The sequence below is a fragment of the Canis aureus genome, chromosome 12 (genome assembly GCF_053574225.1).
Source record: "Canis aureus isolate CA01 chromosome 12, VMU_Caureus_v.1.0, whole genome shotgun sequence".
Lineage (NCBI taxonomy): Eukaryota > Metazoa > Chordata > Mammalia > Carnivora > Canidae > Canis > Canis aureus.
The window spans coordinates 32,938,371-32,962,068 of NC_135622.1; the positions used below are offsets into that span (position 1 = coordinate 32,938,371).

Sequence of the window (23,698 nt, forward strand, 5' to 3'; positions counted from 1 at the left end):
AGGACGATATGAAGCTTACCAATATTTCTTAGTAAGCCATTGACAGGAAAACAATACAAACTATTGAGTAAAAACTTATTTCAGCCACATTTTCTAACATAATTATTTTAGTTGACCTAGTGAAAGCTAGTTAATTAATGCTACAGAATTCACTGAATGGCTCATGTACTGGGATCTTAGATTACAAAACCAGAACCACATATTCCCTAAACTCAAGTGGCTTACAAGTTGGTTGAAAAGACAGATGCCTGAGTAGTTAAATTACAGCACAAATTTGGTAAGTATTAGTTCAGAGATAGAAGGTAGAAGGCAGCTGGAGTGATCCCTGGGTGGCTCAGGGGTTTAGCGCCTGCCTTTGGCCCAGGGCATGATCCTGGAGTCCCAGGATCGAGCCCTGCATCGGGCTTCCTGCATGGGCCTGCTTCTCCCTCCACCTGTGTCTCTGTCTCTATCTCTGTCTCTCTCCCTCTCTGTGTGTCTCTCATGAATAAATAAATAAGTTAAAAAAAAAGAAAATGGGAGGCAGCTAAATGCTTGGGAGCAATCAGTAAAAACTACATTAACTCAGTGACATTTAGACCAGGAGTTGAAGAATGAGTGCACATTTTTAGGAAAACAAGGGGGGAAAGAACATGTGTAAGGTGCCTACTGACCCTCCTTTCCTGTCCATGGGATGGCCAGAAATTCAGTGTGGTACAGGATTGGCTGATGAAATATAGGAAGAAAAGTGTATCACTTCAAACTATAACAGGTGAATTGGACCAAGAGCTAAAGAAAAAGGCATATGTGGGGCAAGAACCAAGGATAAGGTGCTAGGGGGTTGTGTAAATCCAGTCTAGATGCAGCCCAGGGCCTACTCCATGTCTCTTTGGAGTCAGAGCTGTTTAAATGCCCAGAAAATTGTACCCAGATGTTTTGACATGAGGACCTCGCTTCCCAGGAAGTCAATTAGATGCATTTGTTGCTTATACATAGAGCTCTGGTCTCTGCCAGATTATTATGCACTCCAGGGGGATGTGTTGTTCAACCCTGTCGTGTCTCCCCAGTGTAATTGTCATGTATGTGTCTGGATCTAATTGATGCTTGCTTGCTTTTTAATAATTAGTCAGGTGGTGGTAATAAAAACTGAACAGGAAAAAAAAAACGTGGGCTGAGTTTCATTTAATGACTGTTTGGGTAATGAAGATTAATAGCAGAAGAGAAATGCATGACATGCTTTGACCTTGTGTGCTGAAGTGGAAGGGGACTGAGACAGGTCTTCTTGTGATCCCTCGGCCGTGTCTCCCACGAGTACAAGGGCTGGGGAGAGAGAAAGAATACTGAGTGTAATATGAGACTGTTTCAGTTCCCTAAAGACACTGAGCAGTGATCAGGAGGGCAGAAAAAAACCTGTCTTTAGAACATTCTCTTCTTGTTGTCTTCATCCTTTCCCCACTCCCAGTACTTGTTGCCCCCAAGGTACTTCCTATGGTCCTATTTTGCCAAGTTCTCCTCTACAAAATTGCATAAGACACATCCAAACAGTAGGATCCTCTGGGTACCACCTTTATCTACCACATCCAACAGGAAATGCTAATGAAAGACTCCAGCAAAGGTACAACTGATAGCTCCATCAAAGTCCCAGAAACCTCTCCAATAAAAGTCTAGATCACTTCATTAGACAAAGAAACCCAACCAGTTAAATCTTTGGCTGGGGAGAGGAGGGGGTGGAGAATAAAGAATCAGTAATGTCAAACAAAATTAATTAATAACAACTAGACCCTTGCAAGTAGTTAGTAAAGAATTATTTCAGCTTCTATATATATTCTGGACCTCAAGCCTGGACCTCTCTAGTGAGCATCAGACTTCTGTATCCTGTTGACCTTGATAACTATTCTGAGAAGTCTCATAAGCATCTGAAATTTAATATATCTAAAGATAGCCTCTTTGTCCCAATCACCTACATTTCAATAGGTGACAACCATCAACTTTCCATTTGCTGTGGTCCAAAACCATGACATCATTCTTATTCTTCTTTTGCTCATACTTCATGTTTAATCCATTAGCAAATACTGTTGGCATTCTACCTGTGGTGTTCTAATTATTTCTTATCACCTCCACCACCATCTCTCCTGGCCCATGCCATTTCTCCATTAGCCAGTCTTTCCATTGGCGGACCCTGAGACTTTCTGCATCCAGACTAAGAGATCACTTTTACTGAGTGCTTACTATATGTGAGCCCCTGTTCTAAGAACTTCATGAGTATTAACTCCTTTCATCCTACTAGCAACTTCACAAAGTTAGCACTATATTTGTCTCCAAAGTCCCTAAGTGAGGAATCTGAGGCATAAGGAGGTATCATCTTGCCTAAGTTCCCAGACTTACTCTGATTTTTGTCCTTCTTAAGGCCTGATTGGCTGCCTCTTCCTCTAATGCTGCACACCAATGTCCTTCCAATAAGTTATTATTAACAGAGAAAACTTCTCTTTTGCTTCCATCTAAAGAACTGTTATATGCTGGTCTCACCTATCAGGAAACCCTTATAGGTGTTTCCTTCCCATAAAGATAGCTATTTGATTAACTAATTCCAAATCCATAACTGGGAAGTGGGGTGTGCATGCACATTTGTGCACACTTCTAAGACATCATAGGAAAAAACTCCGCATTTTTAAAGAAGACTGCTAAGTATATAATCCCTTAATCCTGGAGGAATGAATAACTATTGGCAAAATTCCTAGTACTGTAATAGGTTCTTGATGGTGGTATTTTGGGGGAGAAATCTGTTCATAGATGATTCCCCTGAAGTTACATCACATAACTGATTCCCAGCCTCTAAATTTCTATATGTTTAGCCTGATGCCTCAAGGTAATATTGATCAGTCCCCCCACTGCCCCAATTTTTCCTGAAAACTCATCTACGGTTAAACTTCCATAATCATTTTGAAGGAGGGTTTAGAATGTCAGGTTAAGATATTTGGCCAACTAATAAAAATACAAAGAAAAATAATGTCTTTATCCTCCCACACTTTTTCTGTTTCTCTGTCCAATTTCTTTTTCACTGTCATTTCCAAGAGGCTAAAAGGAAATCTATATATCATACTTAAGAGATTTTTCAGCTTTCTTTTCTTTAAAATGCTCCAAAGGTAACATTGGAGATGTACATTAAGTAGAGATGTTGGCCAATAATTTGTTAAATGTGGCCAATAACGGTCTCTCATATGAAAAATATTAAAATGGCCTCTGGAGCCAATTCCTTTAGAACTGTTTTTACATAGTTTAATATAAGGACAAATTTGCCAATTGCCAATGAAACCAGCAGTAAAAATGAAACCCTCAGGAAATGATTTAATCTAAACCACAATTGAAATGGATGGATTTATCAACTATACTTTTCAAAAACTCACCCTTAGTTTGCCAACCACATACAAAGAGATAGAAGGTGCTTTGCATTAAGAATCACTGGACAGACTCAAAGGTATTTCAGATCTGATTATGTCCAAGGTCAGAAGAACATGTCTCAGTAGAAGACTTGCAAGGAATTAAAGCAATCCTGGTTACTAACATAAAAACAGACATCACATCTCCAATTCCTTTGTCTATCTCAGCTTATCTCACACTTCATAGACTGGCAAAATGAGAATTCAGAAACTGAAAAGAAAGATGGAGAAACAACAAAAGTAATATAAAAGTCAACTATATTAATAGAGTGGGATGGCATGAATTATTCATATTGGTGAGTATTTCATTCATCTGTCCAACCATCCATCCACACATCCATCCTTTCACTCAGCAAAGATTTCTATTATAAATGCTAGGGAAACTACAGTAAGAGTCCCAGATTTGATGCTAGCATGGAATATAGCATCATTTTTAAAGATTTGAAAAGTACTATGAAATTGGCAGCAGAGAGTGCTATGGAAGCGTATAATGGCAAAAGTTGCCTGGAGGTCAGATCAAGTTTATCTGAAGAAGGGGTGAGTAGTACCAAGCATGAAGAATTAATAGGAGTTAGCAAAGTAGAAGAGGATGGTGAAGAGTGTTGTAGGAAAGAGCATGTTTAAACACCTAGAGACAGGAAAACTAAAAGATACCCAGTAGGTAGCCAAGTGGCTAAATGGGAGCAGGGGGCACTGAGATAGGAAAAGTAGGCAAAGGTTGCTTAAGTTTTAGATTTAATTTTAGGAGCAAATATATGTAGTTGAAGGCTATTAAACTACAAAAATAGAAGGAGGAATATAATCAGACTTGCAGTTTTCAAAGAATATTCTGGTTAGTATTGTACACTCAGATTAAGATGATGACCATAAATTCATAGCGGTGCCAATCATTTTCTCAAGAAATACCCAAGAGAGCAGATACAAGTACATGAAAAAGTGGGTGGGGATGCCTGGGTGGCTCAGTGGTTGAGTGTCTGTCTGCCTTTGGCTCAGGGCATGATCCCAGGGTCTTGGGATAGAGTCCCACATCGCTCCCTGAGGGGAGCCTGCTTCTCCCTCTGCCTATGTTCTCTGCCTCTCTTTCTGTGTCTCTCATGAATAAATAAAATCTAAAAGAAAGGAAAGAAGGAAAGAAAAAAGAAAAGAAAAGAAGAAAAGAAAAGAAAAGAAAAGAAAAGAAAAGAAAAGAAAAGAAAAGAAAAGAAAAGAAAAGGAAAGAAAAGAGTGGTTCATCTAGGATTTGGGGATTTCTCCAAGAGGGTGTAATGAACACAAGACATGGGAGGTTAAATTATAAGAAGAGAGTAGTTGAAATGATAGAATATTGCACAGAAGCTAGAAAAGAGTATTGGGAAAGGCAGAGAGTAGAGGGGACAATGAATGAGAAGTCCTAATATAATAGAATAAAAAATGTCATGATGAGTCTAAATTATGACTTTGAAACAGGTTTGGCTGATGATGGGCTCCAGACTATAGGTGTGCAAGGATGAAACTTAAAGGAGGTAGAGGTCCTTGGAGAGAAAAAAAAAAAAAAAAACAGATCAAGGTGTTGGATGGGTCATCCACAGAGCCTGAAAATCACCCTGGATAAGGACTGAACTTTGGGAGCAAAGAGAAACCACAGTCAGAATTAAAAACTCAATGAAGAGGAGAAACTAGATGGTCAATAGATAATAGCAAAGACAGACAGAGATTAGAGGATGCTGGAACCAAAATTCAGTGCCTCAGAGAAGCAAAGGAGTAGAATCATGCTCTGGAAGCCTTAAGGAATGAAAATAATGCCATGCAGTCTCAGAATCTGAGATAATGCTACAGTGACTAGAACAGACTGGAAGATCAAAAGCCCTTCTCCCATTTTCTGACTCATCATTAGAGAGATCTACTCAACATAAGCTCAACTTTTATTCTCCTTTTTAGGCCAGAAACATTTCCTATTTGTGGTTTTTCTCCTTCGATTTTCCTTCATAATTGTCTAAACCAGAAAATTTCTTAGAAAGCATATTAAATTATTTGAATTTTAAATAATAAATTACTCATTTTTATTACATGGAACAATGCCATACATTGTTCAGTTTTTCTAGCCAACTGAGACATGAGGTGCCAGATGGCTGATCTTAAGGCTGATGAGTATAATGTGTAGGCACAAAGACAAGATTGGTAGAAATGAAAAAAGAAAAGTATTTTTAAAGTGTTTACATCAAAGATTTTTTTAAAGATTTATTTACTTGAGACACTAAGCACGGGTGCAAGCAGGGGGAGGGGCAGAGGGAAAGAGAGAATTTCAAGCAGACTCCTCATTGAGCAGGGAGCCCAAGGCAGGGCCTGATCTCACCATGAGTTGGACACTTACTCAACTGAGCCATCCAGGTGCCCCTTGTCAAAGATTAGGGAATCCTAGCTGAAAGGAGGCAAATTTATATTTCCTAATAGGAAATCTGAGTTAACTAGATTTCCATATTTCTAACATTTCTTAAGAATTCTGACATGTCCCTTAATCTCCTTCTACTAGAAAGCACAGATGTGCAGATTAGATGGTCTTTGGGAGGATGCCTGAGATAATAATATGAAGCAAGAGAGTTAGGATAGTAGGAAACCAGACCTCATAGTGTGTCCTTGCAGAGGAGGCAGTAAGGCTTTGAAACAGAGCAAGGGGCTCTTGGTTCTATGAAGGACCAGCTGATGCATGACTCAAAAGGGTGAGCAGGAACTTGATACCCTGCACATGTGGGTTGGTCAAGATTCCTCTCCACCTTCCTCAACTGCAATTTGGGTTCAGCTCTGAGTTTGGGTCAGCCCCTGAGAAGGAATCTCCACTGGGCAGCTAGCTGTAATACTCAGTGTGGTACAGTTTAGGCTTTTTCCTCAAGTACTATTTGCTAGACTTTTGATTCTAAAGATTATCAGATATTTATTAACTTCTTTGTGGTTGTCTAGCATATTATCCACATCCCTTCCAATCAGCACTCCATCTCTCTGTGGGGCCTTTTGGAAGGGTAATTTCTAACACCTGCCTGTACCAGCACCTATGGAAACTCATCAGATCTATGATCAGTCCATTGGATACTTGGCTCCTGGGACCCAGAATCTTGAGCAACTACCACCAAGACAGAAAGACCTTTAGATGTAAAATTGATGAGAAATGATGGAAGAGCAGTGGCACTTGGGCCAAAGTGGCATTGCAATGTGACCCCAGTTGGGTATCTGGCTATTCCACCTCCAGGACTCCCTTGGTTTGCTGTCCATTGGCCAGTTTTGGATGAGACAGCTATTACTTCAAGGACTCCCTCCTAGCAACCTGATGGCAAGCATCCTTTTGTCAAGATAGTTTGCTTGCAATCAGAAACCTGTTATATTTTTTATGAAGCCTTTTTAGCTCAGGAGTCAAAACACATAAGAAACAACATTTGATATTCTCCCCTATTCCAATAAAAAGTTGAGTTGGAAGGCACATGTTATGATGAGCAGTGGGTGTTATATGTAAGTAATGAATCAGTAAATTCTACTCCTGAAACCAGCATCACATTATATGTTAACTAAAACTTAAAAATTTGAAAAGAAAAACACACACACACAAAGTTGAGTTGAGATGGGGATGAAGACAAAGGAAGAGGAGTATAGGTCACTTAAGATTGGACTGGTTCATTCATTTGTGGAATATAAAAATTAGTGAAAGGGAATAAAGGGAAAGGAGAGAAAATGAGTGAAAATATCAGTGAGGGTGACAAAACATGAGAGACACCTAACTCTGGGAAATGAACAAGGGGTAGTGGAAGGGGAAGTGGGTGGGGGGTTGGGGTGACTGGGTGATGGGCACTGAGGGGGGCACTTGGCAGGATGAGCACTGGGTGTTATGCTATATGTTGGCAAATTGAACTCCAATAAAAAAATAAAATAAAATAAAAAGAATTGGACTGGTTCTACGCATTATTTCTGAGACTAGTATGACCTACTGCCAACACAAATGAAAGAAAATGGATTTGTTGAGAAATGGTGAAGCAGGAGAACCTGGGTATTTCCTAACATTCTTTGTGTTGGTGACATTATTTGTGAAGAAATACTGAGAATTCCCACAACTCTAGATACAGCAATTAAAATTTAATCACAAAATTACATTCAGTATAAAATATATCTATAAGATTAACTACTTGGATTATCTCAGATAATCACATATAATCAACTGTTATCAGAATTCAGAGAGATTACCAGGTGCAGAATAAGTTAAAAGTGCAGTGAAAGAAAAAATATTCAAAAATCCTGGAAGGTATAGACAAAAGGAGCAGTTATATCACTCAAATTCTTTGGGATTCCAAAACCATCCTAGGCACCACAGGGAGATTCCAATTCATCTCTCTCTTACTTCACATTGATATATAAGACTGCTTACTCATGAAAATTCTAAACTTAATATCTTTTATTTAAATAAAAATACACTAAAAGCTTGAAAAAATGTAGACTCAACATAAAATGACAGGTGTGATATCAGCCAGCAAAAGATCCAGAGGTCAGTAAAAAAAAATTCAGTTGAAATGATCTGGAGAAGATACACTTCTGATAAGAGGTAATAAGAGAACCACTTGCCAAATTAAGCAATATGGCAATTATTGGTTTTCAATTAGGCTACTGTAATTAACTACATATATTAAAAGTGAAACAGCCCACCCATCAAGGTACTGACATTGGTTTATTAGTTCCAAAGATACTACATGAAAGCTAAACACTGATTACTAAGTACAAAAAACATGAAATAACAAGTAAATCATTGCCAACACTAAGGAATTTTCATAAATAGCAACAGGAATTGCTCAGTTATCACATTCAAAGCTCCAATACTAAAGAACTCTGAAACTTTGAGCTTAAATCATTCAGTAATATACAATATTTACTTATAATTTTGGTTTTTAAAAAGAAATTCTTATCTAGTGTTAAATGTGAATGAAACTGTATGTGTGGTACATAAGTGCCAGCTCTAAATTCTAAAACACAGAAAGATCGTAAAAAGCAAGACCTAAGGAATCCAAGTTTATGAAATGTGAATGATGTGGCACTAGCAATAATTCACACAAGTTTCTTTCATTTTGGGTGCTTTTCCTATATGTTATCTGTTTTTTACCCACCCTAAAATGGGAAAAACATGAAATGAGAGTATATACATATCTTGAAGATTCGCAAAATACCTTTAATTTCACCTTATCAGGATCCCTGGGTGGCGCAGCGGTTTGGCGCCTGCCTTTGGCCCAGGGCGCGATCCTGGAGACCCGGGATCGAATCCCGCGTCCGGCTCCCTGCATGGAGCCTGCTTCTCCCTCTGCCTGTGTCTCTGCCTCTCTCTCTCACTGTGTGCCTATCATAAATAAATAAAAATTTAAAAAAATAATAATAATTTCACCTTATCTACTGCACTTATCAGCCATGTCTGTTTGCATTACTATTGACTCATATGTTGAATTAGAAACATTTATTTAAGCTAATATCTGTCAACAGTACTCTGAAAACATGGGATAGAGATGAAGTATCTGCTATCAAAGGAATATGCACTTCCTAGTTTGATCTCTCCAGCCCATCTTTTTTGCTGTTTATATGAGATATAAATGGGAATAGCCAAGTCAAAAGAACAGCCTCATGCTTAAGAGGTTCTGTGAGAGTCCCACTACTCCCTTCCAACCCGCCCCATGGCCCACTACCAATTCACCCAACTTCTGAGTCTTGCTGCCAAAGAAGCAGAAAAGCCTTCAGAAAGAGAAACTGGCCTCTGGCAGCAAAATGCCCAGTGCCTCTAGCTGGAGGTAGATAGCCAGCAGCCTCCAGCAGGAGAGCTACACTTTCCGCAGCCTTTAGCCACTGCCCCCCTGGAGCTGCCACTTGTGTGCAGCAAGGGGTGGAAATGACTAAGTCTGTAGACTCAGCTGGCTGGAGGCAGGGTCTTTGATTTTAAATCAAAAGAAAGGCAGGAGAGGCAGCTTGTGGGGTGGAGAGATAGGAAAGTTTTGGGACTGGCAGTAGCTGAAATAAAAATCCTAACTTCTTCAATATCTAGGAAAGAAAATTTTCAAGGTATGGATAAACAGCCACATCTTGATCCTCCCAGAAATACTCTGTATGTAGATCTATTAATTTCATCTTTCTCTCTATATATAAATATATATGTGTGTATATAACGTCATCCACACTCATCTTTTCTTAACGTGGTATTAAATATAGACCCTTATGTAATAGTACTATATTCATTCATTGGAATAGAAGTTATATAGAAATATTATATGAATGAACATCTATTTTTATAATGAGGACCGCTATCCAGATGCATCTGGGGTATAATCCTTATGACAATGTGCTTACTCAGAGCTTTATAATAATGTCATTTTCAGTAGAAATCTCTTGGTGAGGTTAGAATAGTAGTAGACATTTTCTTTATTTTTTTTCAAATCTTGCTCACTTAGAATTACTTGGGGGACAAATATTTTTATAAATATCTTACTTTGTTCCAAAACGGGTTAATGCAGCAAGGTAAAATAAATTAGAACTAAGTTGGGGGAAAACACCAAACCAAACAAGAAATAAAATTAACAAATGAGCACAAAGGGATGCAAACCAGAGCCAGGAGAGAGACTGGCTGCATTCTTCCTAAATTAGCCTGTACCATTTAGTACGGTTGAATGCCCTTCCATTTATTGTAATAATTAAATATTTAGTGCCTGTGTGCCAGACATGAACTCTTCCCTCCTTAGCTTTCAGAGCAATGTCTTCTTACAATGGTCCTCCTCTATCCTCTTAATTGGTTCCTGTTCCTTCTTCCATACCTTAAGGAATCTTTTTGTGTTCTCTCTTAATCCCTTTGTTTTTAGCTTCTGAAATGAGTTAATTCCTAATTACAGGAGCAATCTCTCCAAAATTCGAGTTATTTCTAAAAGGCCATGGACTATCTCCATCCTAATGGACCACCACGAACTCCAGTGACAAAACTGCTCTGTGCTGATGTTCCTGAAATCCCAACCCCCAGAGTGCACATGTCTCATACATGACAAACACAAACCTAGCTCATCATCTCCTTTACACCTCACCATGGTCGCTGCCTAATTTCCAGCCTCCCCAAGCATTAAACCATGGAGCATCTTCTCTGGTCCCTCCCCAACCCTCTTGGATCACCCCTACCACCAACGTAAAAAAGGGAGATGGACAGTCAGGAATGTACTGCCATGTGCACTCACATAAAAAAGGCAAAACAGGCTATCTCTTCATGGAAAGAGGATATGGTGAAAACAAACCAGATTTAGAGAGGGGGAAAAAGGAGCAAAAACAGGCTTGGCTCAGAAATGATAAAGATACAAAATTGTGTGAGTTGTAGAAGATTAAAATGAGAGTGCTACGTGCAATTCTGTGGCAACAAATGTGAAAAACTCAGGCTCAAACATTTTATTACTGACCTCAGTAAACACATATTGACTCAACCAATAATTTTCCTAATGCTATTTCTTATGATGAATAATTGGTTCTAAATATAAACAAAAAAATGGACATTAAAATTGCTTGGGAGTACTTACATGCTTATTCTAACAATTTTGTTTTAGATTTTAATCATCCTTATGCATAATTGTCATCAAAAAGCTATTGCTTTTTCAACATTTTTTATTATGTGCCAGATAGTATATTAAGTACCTCATATTGGTTGTCTCCTGGCAATTCTATACATAAGGTACTGTTACAGAAGAATGAAGAAACTGAAGCTTCATAAGGTTAACTTGTTGTAAGGTCAAACAGCTAGAAAGCGGTAGGGCATGGAATGGAGTCTAGTAAGGCTGATTCCAGAGTTGGTCATATCAATTATGATTTAGGCTTAACAATTACTTTAGGATATGCTATTACAAGATAACCCTAAATCTTAGTAACCTGAGATAACAACTAATTTCTCAATTAAATCACAAAGTCTAATTCAGTCAAGCAATTCTCCAGAAGGAGGACCTCCGGTCCCAGGTTGCTTCCATTTTGCAGCTCTACTATCTCAGCACATAGCTTCCACAGGTGCTGCAGCAGAGAGAGCTGGAGAGTGGCACACTGCCTCGTAAATACTCCACCTGGAAGTGACATGTATCATCTTTGCTCATGGCTCAGAACTCAGACTAATCACATAGCTACATCCTAAGTACAAGGGGAGCCAGGGAATCTTCCTGAGTGCCCAAGAGAAAAATGAAATGGAATTTGGTGTTTCTGCCATAATGTTCTCAATCATTTAATTTGAAAATTCTTAAAGAGGCTGTTTTATATAGGATAAATATAACTTTAATCAACAGAATGCCTTTTAAGAAGGGCACTATCTATATCTAGAACTATTTCCTATATTAAGAACTATGTGAATGAATAGGAAACTCTCAAGGGCATGATTAAGCTCCAAAATGTCGTTAGTAACATAATAAAATGCAAAAGAGAAATTTGTTTTGCTTCTTAGAAGGATGATCAAGAACAGACAATATGGAGCCTGGGTGGCACAGTTGGTTAAGTACCTGACTCTTGGTTTTGGCTCAGGTCTTGACCTCATGGTCATGAGATCAGGTGGGCTCAGTTCGGAGTCTCCTTGAGGTTTTCTCCCCCTCCCACTCGTGCATGCTCTCTCTCTCACTCATAAATAAATAAATATTTAAAAAGAAAAGACAATATGTTTAATAACTAATCAGAACAGACCAAATAGGAACAAACACCAGCCTAAAGAGGCAGGGCAGCCACAGCATCTCATTCTTGCTACCAGAGGAAAGGGGAGACATAGAATGAAAAAAAGATAGTTGGGGAAATGGCATGAGACTCCACATAATGTGATCTCTCCCTGACCCCCCAGTCTTTAATAAAGTCGATCAGATGATGCAGGATAAGTAATTTTTATTTCTTGGTGGAAAGTGATTAAAGAGTTACACGTCTGGATCAGAGGCCGTAGGCTGGACTTGGGAGACAGAAGCCATGGAGGCCACAAGAAAATCTCCCAGGAAAAGTAGAAAATCTAAAATTTAAATCCTTCCTTAGTTGTATTTCTTATTCAAACTAAAGTCAATGATAATCCCACATCCACAGGGGTGGTGATATAATTCATATCAGTCATTTCTGGGAGTCCCCCTCTTCAAGGTTTTGGCAAAGTCTTAGAGCATTATGTAGAGCCAAGCACCAGGGAGCCCCAAGGTCATCACTCATGGCCTGCATTAGTCACTCACTCCCATTGCCATATACCACTGCCCAACAGGTTTGAGACTTTAAGAAAGGCAGATCTGTTTCTTGTGGGGTCCTGGGAGCACTGGTCAGGCTGAGAGCCACTGTGCCCCAGGTCAGTCTTTCTACTCTGGTCATTTACCCAAGCATAGCCATAGACTGGGGAGAGGTCTGATGCATCTAAGAATTTCAGGCCTGTAGCATCCCTCCAATCTTGGGTTGAATCTCCTTTTCCCTTGCTACTGTCAAGGTGCTATAGACAGGATGTCTGTGCCTCTCCCAAATTCATATGGTAAATCTTACCCCTGAAAATGATGGTATCTGGAGGCAGAATCTTTGGGAAGTGAATAGATCATGAGGAGGGAACTCTCATGAGTGGGATTAGCACTCAAGAAATGGAATTTTATAAGTGCCTTTATAAAAGAGACCCCAGACAACTCTCTGTTATAGGAGTAGTCTAGAGATTGGCAGCCTGCATATCAAGAGACGCCCTCACCAGAACTCAGCCATGTTGGCACCCTGATTTTAGACTTTCAGCCTCCAAAACTAGGACATTTCTGTTGTTTATGAACCACCTGGTCTATGTATTCAATTATAGTAGCCCAAACTAAGACCCAGGGGTTCCTTGGTGCCCTGTCTTTTCCTCCAGAATATCCAAAATAATCTCCACAACATTTTTAGGTCTTTACAAAAGACAAGATGATGTCCTAACCTCATACTGTCTACTTTCAATTCTTCCAAACTCTGAGGTAAATATTAGGGATTGAGTTCCTTGAAGATGGGGAAAAGGTAAGAAAAACAAAGTCTCAAATAAAACAAAGGAAAACCCTGCCATATACACATATAGAATACACACACAGTAGGAAAAAAAATTTCACAGAAAGTCCAATAGAATGATGACAGTAGTTATTTCTGAGAAGTGGATATGAAATGTTCTTTATTTTCCAAACTTTCTGTGGTGAACTCATGTAACTGCTATAATAAATAGCACTCTCCTAGGCTGAGGTGAGTTCACCAACAAATGGTTTCCAGCCTGCCACAGCTCCTATTTCCTTCTGCTTCTCTGTCAAAAAGCTTTCTCAAACACCCGGAGCACTTGCTCAGCGTCATGCACCTGAAGTGCTGTGGGGTTGCTGACCTCAGGGCCAATCCCTAACTGATGGGAAATGGAAGTCAGTAAATTTCTAAACTCCCCATCCTCGGGTAGGACAATTCTGGCATATGTACCAGAGAGTACTTCAGAGATCTCCAGTGGGATCCACCCCCACCTGTCCAAACTGGGACCTGCTCATCAACATCCTTTTTTTTGGGGGGGGCTTTTCTCCTTTCCCCATCTCCTCAGCTGTATTTCCTGAGATATCTTCCCACATAAACTACTCCCAGCAGGGACTGCTTTGGGAGGATGTGAATTAAGACAGAGAGAAAGTCAACATTTCAGTCAGGAGCTTGTTCACATCTGTCTATAATATAATCTGCTAAGAGCTTCTTGGAACCAGGAAACCTGGATTACCAAGCACCAATCTTATCTCTGTACTTTCCATCACCTACTATAGATCCTTGCCCACATTAGACACACTATTAAATGTCTGTGGAATTCAATTAGATTTTAATTTACCATAGCCATAATGAAAATTTGTTCCCTTAAATGAGCCAGCACCAACACAGACTCAAAACCAGGCCTTTGAATCAGTGTTTGCCATACAACTAAAGTGTAAACATTAGAAGAGCACTGTAAAGTGACAGTGGATTTTTGTAACTCATCACAGTACCCAGAAACATAAGATGGCTGAAGTCAATGTTGTTAGTTTACAAATCAGTTCAAGGAGGCACTGTTTCAATGATGGCAACAATTCAGAGCCTTCCTCTGCCCACCCCCTCTAGAGCATCACATCCTTTGCCACCAGCAGAATCTCCCCAATGTTAGCTACACTCAGAGAGTAAATACTAGTTCATTGACATTTCTTAGTATAAGTATTCCCTTAGTATACATTTCTCCATGAGCCACTACTTCCACGATTTTTTTTGATATGAGTATTTATATTCCTAATGATGACAGAAACACTAATTGCATGATCTTCAAGCTCTATCGTCAAAGAAAAAAATTAAGTTTAATTGTGGTATTTTTCAAAAATTGGCAGTCCATCTGTGGGCAGCTAGTACCTTTCAGTTAACCAGAACATTTTATTATGGCAAGACTCCAAACATACTGAGAAATTTGAAGAATTGACTCAATTGACTATCACATGTGGCACTGGTAACAATACTGTCCCTCTGCCCCGTGGCTAGTATGTAGCTTGAGCTTTTCAGCTCAGCATCTAGAAAGCAAGGAGGGAGGCTGAGTGGAACAGAAGGGAGTCCATAATAGCTTTGACTTTGGAGTCAGACACAAGTTTATGATCTTTGTTTCCATATTTAAACTAGCTCATTATAACCTAATAGATATTTGAAAAATAAGGTGAGCATTTTCATGGTTTCTCAAATACCCAGGAAAGAGCCTCAGACACTTGATGGCATTGAAAACTTCCGGAAAATGTTTCCCATCTCCCTCTGCCCTCGAAGCACAGTATCCATTTAGGACTGATCTTGCAAAAGTCAGCAAAACTTCTACTCTCTTCGGGTGCCCTCAGTCCCCCACTCTGTCCTCTTTTCACTCTTTCTCTTGAGCGTTCCCCTATCAGGGAAGAGGGGCAGATTACAAACCTGGAACTTTGCTCCATAGACCACTACCTTCATTTGGAGTTTGGTTCAAAATTAAAGTTCACTGTGAATCTTTATTAGATGGGGAGAGAAATTCACGTTTCAATTGTCTTTATGACTAACTTGAAGCAGAAGTTGCAGAGGACAAAGGTAAAGGGGTGACCGAGAAGGTTGATGGACTCCTACCTAATGGAGTCCTACATCTTTGGACATATGTTCCAGTTTCTCTTCCTTCCTGTTGCTATCACTACTTCACCTTCTCCTGGTCTTATTATGTGCCAGGCACCATTCAAGATATTTTCATAGGTTACATCTTAGTACCTCTGTTTACATTCAAACTCAGTTCTCCTTCCTCTGAGTTGAGTGCTATGTTCTCTACCCAAAATTATTAAGAGAAAGGTAGTCAAAGTTAACTAGTAAAAATGACCTTGTACTTCTTCTGCCCACGTACCCAGTTTTAGGCTAAGTCCAAAGGTAACTATGAATTCAAAAGAACCAAAAATATATACAACTACATCATCCTCAATGAGCAACAAGAAATAACTGAAAGAAAAGTACTACTATAGCTGTGATCAAGGTAAGCTGTGATCAAATACTACTGTGGCTGTGACCCAGATAAGGTACCCAGAATGGCAAAGTGGCTAAAATTTGGATTTTTTTTTAGTTAGGTTGACTGTTCCCATTGTCCACTAACCTAAGATTTCTTAGCCTCAATTTCCTTATCAATTAAATGGAGACCCAACAATCCTTGGCCATAGCACTGCTAAAGGATCACATGAGATAATGCATGTAAAACAGCACTATACTAAATATAATAAATTACCCATAAAAGGAAGAAGCCGATTCTGAGCAGAGTCCTTTCTTTCTGTTAAAACACATTTTCCTTGTCTTCATTTTCATTTCATGTAGTTTATACTCAAAATTAATAGCCTTTTTTCCTGATTTGCTTGTGTTCTCTGTGTGTTATCAATTAGAATCTCAGCTATTCTGGGAACTCACCACGGGTGTTGCCACTTTCATTGATAGTAATTATGCTAGCAGTGGCTGCTCTTGAACCTTAACTAGAGCTGTCTTCAAAGGCACTGAGTAGTTTTCTCCAGCCAGCGGCACCCTGATTATGCATTTTCCTACTCACTCTCCTTAGCTCACAATATAGTATTTATGAGCCATACTCTCTAAGCTCTCTACCTCAGTAAAACCAGTCTGAAATGTTGCCCAGTTTCAGATCAATTTGAGAAACTGGAGGGTAATGAGGAAATAGGGAGTGAGTTGATAAAGCAGCCAACAACAATGGAAAGTCTGACATGATTCACACATGAAATCAACGGTGAATAGGTAGAAGAAAATACAACACAGCTGAGACAGAAAAGTGCAAATTTCTGTGCCATATTTTGAGGTCTTCACAATTCCAAAGGAAAGAAGTGAAACGTGCCAATGAGCCTATGATCACATCAAATTTGGAGCTTGCTAATCATTCAATTATTTGGGTGCCTACAAGAACAGACATTCTTCAAGATGCTGTGATGCAATGCTGAACAAAGCAAAATCTCTACCACCAGGGTTGAATGGGTTGCCTGCTAGCTTGAACCAGCTTAGTTTTTCCCTTCATGCCCTGGGGTCTGAAAATGTTATGGGTTTAAAAGAAGCCAAAAAATGTTTATTTCCTTTTTATTATTATTTTTTTTGCAGGAGGCTCTTGAAGGAGCCACACTTGTGCATAAAAATATATCCCAAATGCTAGGGGAAAAATAGCTTTCATAAACTGGAAAGTACACAAAGGCCAGTCCATCAAAATCAGAAACTGTGTTGATAATAAGTGAAGGAGTCAGAACACTAAGCCTTTTGAAACAATTCCCTATGCTAAATATTCGTGATAGGGTTACTAAAGCTGAAGAAATCAAGGTTAATTTACTAGTTTTCCCAAGCTAACCCAGTTAAAAGCCAGCAAGCATCGTGGATACAATATGATAGAACTGTTAGGATTTCCCTTAATGAAAACAGCAGAACCATCTTCTGCAGGTCATGCACTCTATAGGTTAGAACCTAGAAATAAGAGTAATAGGAGTCTGTCCTCTGATTCTCCATAAAATAGGGGAGAGTGATATATGTTGGTAGTGGACTAGTGAATAATTCTTAACATTTAGAGGTTTTACTGAGAGAAGTCTGCTTAGGAATTAAAACATCAGATGACATCACAAGCAGTTGTCAAGGGAATAGTGTTTAGTGAATATGCTTTGCCTTTCCTCTTAGTAACTCATGTCAGGAATTCTGCTGTAACTTTGAAAATACCCACTAATTTATAACTTTCCCTTCCCTAGATCCCAGCTCCCATTCCCAAACTATATTAACTTTCATAGCAACATGTGGTCCCTTTATAGCAATTATTATGGTTGTATTTTTATATTCACTTGAATGATTAGTCTCATATCCAGAGGGTTACTACCAGGCTATAAGTGCCTTAGAGCAAAAACCAAGTTACATTTGTTATTTATTACTGAATTACCGACACTTAGCACATAGTAGGACCTCAATAAATATTTGTTAATTGAATAAACTTTCAACCTCTAAGGTTGTGGAATTGGTTATTTTCCAAAGATAGCACTGAGATTCATAAATTTGGTGTGAATAAGTCATGAAGAATTGGGGAAAGGAAAGCAAAATGAGGTTCTTTGTGATAAACAGTAAATTGTGCCTGTGGGAAAGTCCAGTTTAATTCCAGGAAAGAACAAGCATAAATCCATGGGAATCAGATGTCCTGATGTAAGCTGCTTCAGCATTTTAAAGCTAATATTATCAATAGTTGCCACTGTCATCATCCACATTATTTGAGGCTATTTTTATGCTAGGCACTTTACATACACTATTCTTAACTTCCAATAATCCTTAGGCATTCATTATTCCAATTTCACATCTGAAGAGATTAAGGCCCCCAGAATTCTTTTTTTTTTTTAAGATTTTATTTATTTATTCATGATAGACACAGAGACAGAGGTAGAGACATAGGCAGAGGAAGAAGCAGGCAAGCTCTCGGCAGGAGCCTGATGTGGAACTCGATCTCAGGACCCTGGAATCATGCCCTGAGCCAAAGGCAGGTGCTCAACCACTGAGCCACCCAGGTGTTGCAAGGTCCCCAGAATTCTTAAGCAGTAGAACAAGAACTCAAATTCAATCCTACTCAAAGTATGCTGGACACTCTTCCCAATATTGGCTCAGAAATCACAATCATCTTTTCCAGTGGGAGATCTTCTCAAAAATTCACCATCTTAAACCTCACAGTTCCAGAGTTTTGCTTCCCCATCTGACTTGGCTTCACCCTACTGGTGACCATTCGAGTCATAGTCATCTTCCTGCCACTACCCCCCCCCGCCCCCCCCCCCCACCCCGCCAACAGCTCTGGCTATTCTAGCAAAAGAGTACATGTGACAGACAGCCCTGGGAGGAATTACCCTCTAGTGATGTGATGAAATCATTCCTTTTTTGGCTTGTGGGATACAGCCAGCTTGAAACTATCACTGTTTTCTCACTAGAAAGCCAAAGAATATGAATAAAGGGATTCTTTTGCTAAAGTAGCCTTTAAAAAGCTTAAATCTTTTTCCTTCATTTTCACATACAGGAAATTCAATGGTTCAACAAAGGAAACTACCAAGTCTTAATCATGTTGCGCTTTCCCATCTATAGGCACCATTATTTACATGACAGAAACCTCATAAGTGTTTATTGAATCTAACTAGTGTTTTTAATAGATCATATATCCCAGGAAGAAAGGAAGATCCAGTTTGAAGATGATAATGAAGACAAGAAACTGACTTAATCAGATTTGGTGGCAAGTCTTGAGTGGAACTATACAAAGGGACATGGCTGTACCTAGTCCATGCTGTGACACCTCAGTGAGTAGCAACCCACAATCCCAGAAAGACCAGAAAGACCATCAGAGCAGGCTTGGAGAGACTAGGATTCGATTTAATGTGGCTTTCTTTCCTCTCATTTACAGATGGCTTTGGAAAAGTGATATTATATCTCATTGGTCCATATTTAAAAACCTCAGGTTCCCTGTGGGCAGCTAGGATAGGAAAATTAGGAAATCATGTTGGATCAATGTAAATAACATACATCAACTAATTTACCCTGATTATGAAGAATAATTTGGGGGCATCTGGGTGGCTCAGCTGATGAAGCGTCTGCCTTTGGCTCAGGTCATGATCCCGGGATCCTGGGATTAAGCCCCACATCAGGCTCCCTGCTCAGCGGGGAGCCTGCTTCTCCCCTCTTCCTCTGCTGCTCTTTCTGCTTGGGCTGTCTCACTTTCTCTCCTAAATAAATAAATAAAATCTTTAAAAATTGTTTTGGGGGCACCTGGGTGCCTCAGTAGGTGCCAACTCTTGATCTTGGCTCTTGATTCTCTCACTCTTGTCCTCTTCCTCCAGCTCATGTGCTCTCTTACAAAAAAAAAAAAAAAATTTTATTCTCTTTATTGGATCTCAGTATCTAATATGAAAAAAAAAAAGAAGAGCAACACACCTTCTATTTTTCATCTAATTTCAAAATGTTTAGTCTTTTGCCAAAATACTGATAAATATAATAAGTAAATGACCTGAAGGAAAGAACATCTTTTGGAAAACATTTCAAGTTAAAAGTGCTCCCCACTTTAGGGAAATCCAATTTATGAAATTCTAAAATTTCAACCCAAAGTCTGTGTACAAATTATGTATTGGAAGAAGGAGTGAAGGATTTATTACTAAAATAATATTTTTACCTCGTAAGATTTTCTGAAGGTTTCCTTCAAATGGTGCATTAGTGCCTTAAAAATATGGGATAAGACTTAATGGGATGGATGAAATTAATGTTGTGTCCAAAGGCTCCTTCTTTCAGACACTCTGTCTCTGGATTCAATTCAACAAACTTACAAGGAAGGCCTGGCTGTGGTAAATACTAGAGGTGTGGAAAGAAGGTATAGAAGCAGTGGGTAGCCTTACCTCCCAGGAACATAAAGATCTAGGATTTCCTTTTGTTCCAAATGGTCTTGGATTCCAAGACCAGCAACCGCAATTTAGAAGAATCCCCAAGTGAACTAACCTTATGGTTTTAATAAACTAGATGGAGCATTCACTGACATGAAAGCAGAACTTAATTAAAACTGAAGTGTAGATGAGCTGGAACTGAAGAGAGAGGAAGTTCTATTAAAACCAAAGCTGTCTTTCCTCTCATGTCCTCTATCCCCAGGCACACAAAACAAGCAGTAGTGTGTAGGAGGGATATCAGAGCCCTATTAGGATAAAAATTATCATGCTAATACTACTACCATGGACAATTATTATAATGATTATAAAGAATTATATCAAACTGTATGGCTGATATCACAGTAATAACTACTTTATAGAAGTAAATCTTAATTTAAAAAAAAAAGTAAATCTTAAAAACTAGTTTCTATTATTAACAGCAATCATAACAATTGAAATTGCTTCCCCTACCCTCCAATAAGAGGCATTCTCTCCATGGCAAGGATTAAGACGAAACATATTTAAAAGTCTGGAGAAATAATTCTAAGGAGAAAATTAGATGACCCTTTTTGGACCCCCAAGTGGCACTGAATATAGGCCTACTTCTTCCTATTCCTACTGAGATGATTTCCTGTGCTTTCTCACTTCCTCATCTACTCTTCTAATAAACTCATCACCAAAACACCCACACATTCACTGTTTCTTTTAACCTGAAAAAATATGGTTAACTCCCCTGGCTAATCCCAAATCTAACTGCTTAAGGCTCACCCCATTGTTTTCAGAGATTTTGAGAAGAGAGAAATCCCCCATCTTTCCACGGCTACCTCCATTCTTGCCTAATATCCAATGACATAAGACTTCAGAAACATTTTTTTTTAATTGTGTCATCATGAAAAGATGAGGAATCCTAAATCTATATTCCTTGCTAACACTCACAGTGCAATCTGGGGCAAAGCATCTGGTCAGTCAGAGGTTCCCCAATGCCCTAATAAATCACCATTAAGCTATAGATGCAGTCCAACAGGTAGAAGAGCAGCTCTGTGTTGCAGCTCCTTCAGGCATACTAAATGTTTCCTGTCCCAAACCCTGCCTTACTTAACTCCTTAGTGTCTCAAATTCCATATTCTTATATTTAATGTATACATACATTTTACGAGATCGATCTCTGATAAACAACATGTCATTGAGTTTTGGTGTTTTTAAAATCTACCCGACAATCTGTCTTTAAATTGGAGTATTTTTAGCATGTTTACTTCAAATGTAATTACTCATGTATTTGAGTTTAAACTACCATATTACTGTTTACTGTCTACTGGTTCCATCTGGTCTGTGTTCTTTTCTTCTCTCCCCTCCACGTCACCCTGGATTCTTTCAGATTTATTGAATGTATTATCTTTAGTCTGTTTTCCTCTTGATTATCTTGTTTTCATTGTACCAATCCTGCTTGGGGTGTGTATCTGTTGGCTTGAAGGTTTTTGTCACTTCTGGAAAATTCTACACCACTTATCTCTTTTCAAATATTGTCGTATTTTCTCACTCTCCATCTCACCTTTTATTTTCTTGAAAATATTAAGCATAGTTATTTTAAAGTCTCATAGGGTCTCCTAACTCCGTATCTGGATCCTCTGTGGGTCTGGTTCCTTTGTCTCTTGTTTCTTTTGGTTTGTGGTCACAAATTTGTTTCCTCATATTATGTGGGAAAATGTAGAGAAAACTTAAGGCTCTGCAATACAGCATCTTCCTGTTAAGGAGTTTTAAATTTGCTTCTGGATCTAGGTTAGGGATGTTCATAATTCCAGATTACCATAAATCAATCAAGGTTTGATAGGACTGAAAAACCTATCTACTTCCAATTTACCCTTCCTCCTAGGGAGTGCACCTTTGAGGTTTGAACACAAAACCTGATGAGTTTGACACAGCTCCCTCTTTGGTGAACCCTCTTGTCTTTGTCTCACCAGCCCTATAAGATTATAAAAGCTCTTCGTAAGCTTCTCAGCCTTTGAATTTCTTCCTGCAGAAATCTCTTGAGGAAAGCAGCCCTTAAAGCCTAGCCTCATCTATTTGGGTTTTGTTCTTCTCCCAGATCTTTGATCCCTAAATTGTCATTGTCTTACAAATTTGTTAAGCCTTAGAACAGTTGTTTTCCATAGTTCATCCAGTTTTTCCACTATTCCCAGAGGGAAGATTGGCCCAAATGACTTAGTTCTCCATTATCAGAAATGAACTCCAAGTGCCTGGAATATCACCCATTGGATAGATGTCTTTGGCTGAAGACTTTGCTCCTACTTAAAATCTAAACACCAACAAAGAGTATATTAAGCCTGTCACTCATTTACATTTCAAGGAAATACATTTTGAGAAGGTAGGGATGGTTAAAGAACACAGGAGGAAATGTGGGATGCTTTAAATTACAGTTTAGCAGGTGAGAATGATTTTTCTAGAGCCCCTTGGATATACAGATAATATGTATACATTACTGGTTTGTCCCTGTTAATTGACACATATATTTTTTATTGTAGAGTTTTGTAGATGCTGCTGTCTGGATGGTTCTTTGCTAATGGTGCCTCACTGAAAAGAAAGTGTTAAGAACAACAATCCATCTATCTGTGGCTGCCAATGGCAAGGTCAATCATCATTTGTACTGTTTGCCCTTAGCATGAAAAAATCTGCTCAACCTTAGCCTGATAAGCAACTCTGATGTCTTTCCTCAGGGAAGCACTGGCTGCTAAATGTAAGATGATTCTCTTGGTATTTCATAAAATTTATGCTCACAGCCAAGGGTTGAGATGGCCATTTATTTAAATATTTATTCTTAAGAATTTGTGTATGTGTGTAAAGCACTAAGCTAGGTGATATAAAAGGTAAAAAAGATGAATCTTATTCCCACCCTTTCATAACATGATTCTGGTTACCATGGTTTTAAGAGTTTTATTGTAAGTCATTTCAAGCCCTTTTTGAAAGCAGTCAAAGCATAAATAATTAATAAGTCTATGAACAAATCTTTATCCCTGTTCTCAAGGAGTTTATGATCCAGAACTAACTCAGCTTACTGCAGAGTTAATCAGGATTGGGTTGCCCTTGAATGGGAGGTCGCGGAGCTACTTCGGAGCATACAGGGATGCTTCTTTGAAGCAAATACTTTGAGTTCTCTTCCAAAAAAAAAAAAAATCAATGCTCATCTATCTTTCTTCTCTCTCTCTCTTTTTAACATAACCCAGTTCCCTACCCATTGTCAGGAGCCTTAGGGAAAGCTGACCAACCATCCAACGTCCCACATTCTATCCTAAAACAGCAGAATGTGCGTTCTTTTCAAGTACACATGGAACGTTCTCCAGAATAGATCACATGTCAGACCACAAAACAGGTCTCAACAAATTCAAAAAGATTGAAGGTCTCTCATGC

At 38.9% G+C, this 23,698-nt stretch overlaps 1 long non-coding RNA gene across 2 annotated transcripts in view; it reads right to left on the reverse strand.

Moving 5' to 3' along the window:
* The window catches only part of LOC144280937 (uncharacterized), a 69,529-nt gene that overhangs the window by 40,924 nt on the left and 4,907 nt on the right, over positions 1 to 23,698 (reverse strand). The window contains exons 1-2 of one of the 2 annotated variants that reach the window (XR_013349386.1): positions 16,123 to 16,403; positions 8,591 to 8,757 (exon numbers count right to left, since the gene is read on the reverse strand). This is a non-coding gene — a long non-coding RNA (uncharacterized LOC144280937). Of the gene's footprint in view, positions 1 to 8,590; positions 8,758 to 16,122; positions 16,404 to 23,698 lie in introns of those variants that run through there. The other variant, XR_013349385.1, reaches the window with a different exon arrangement.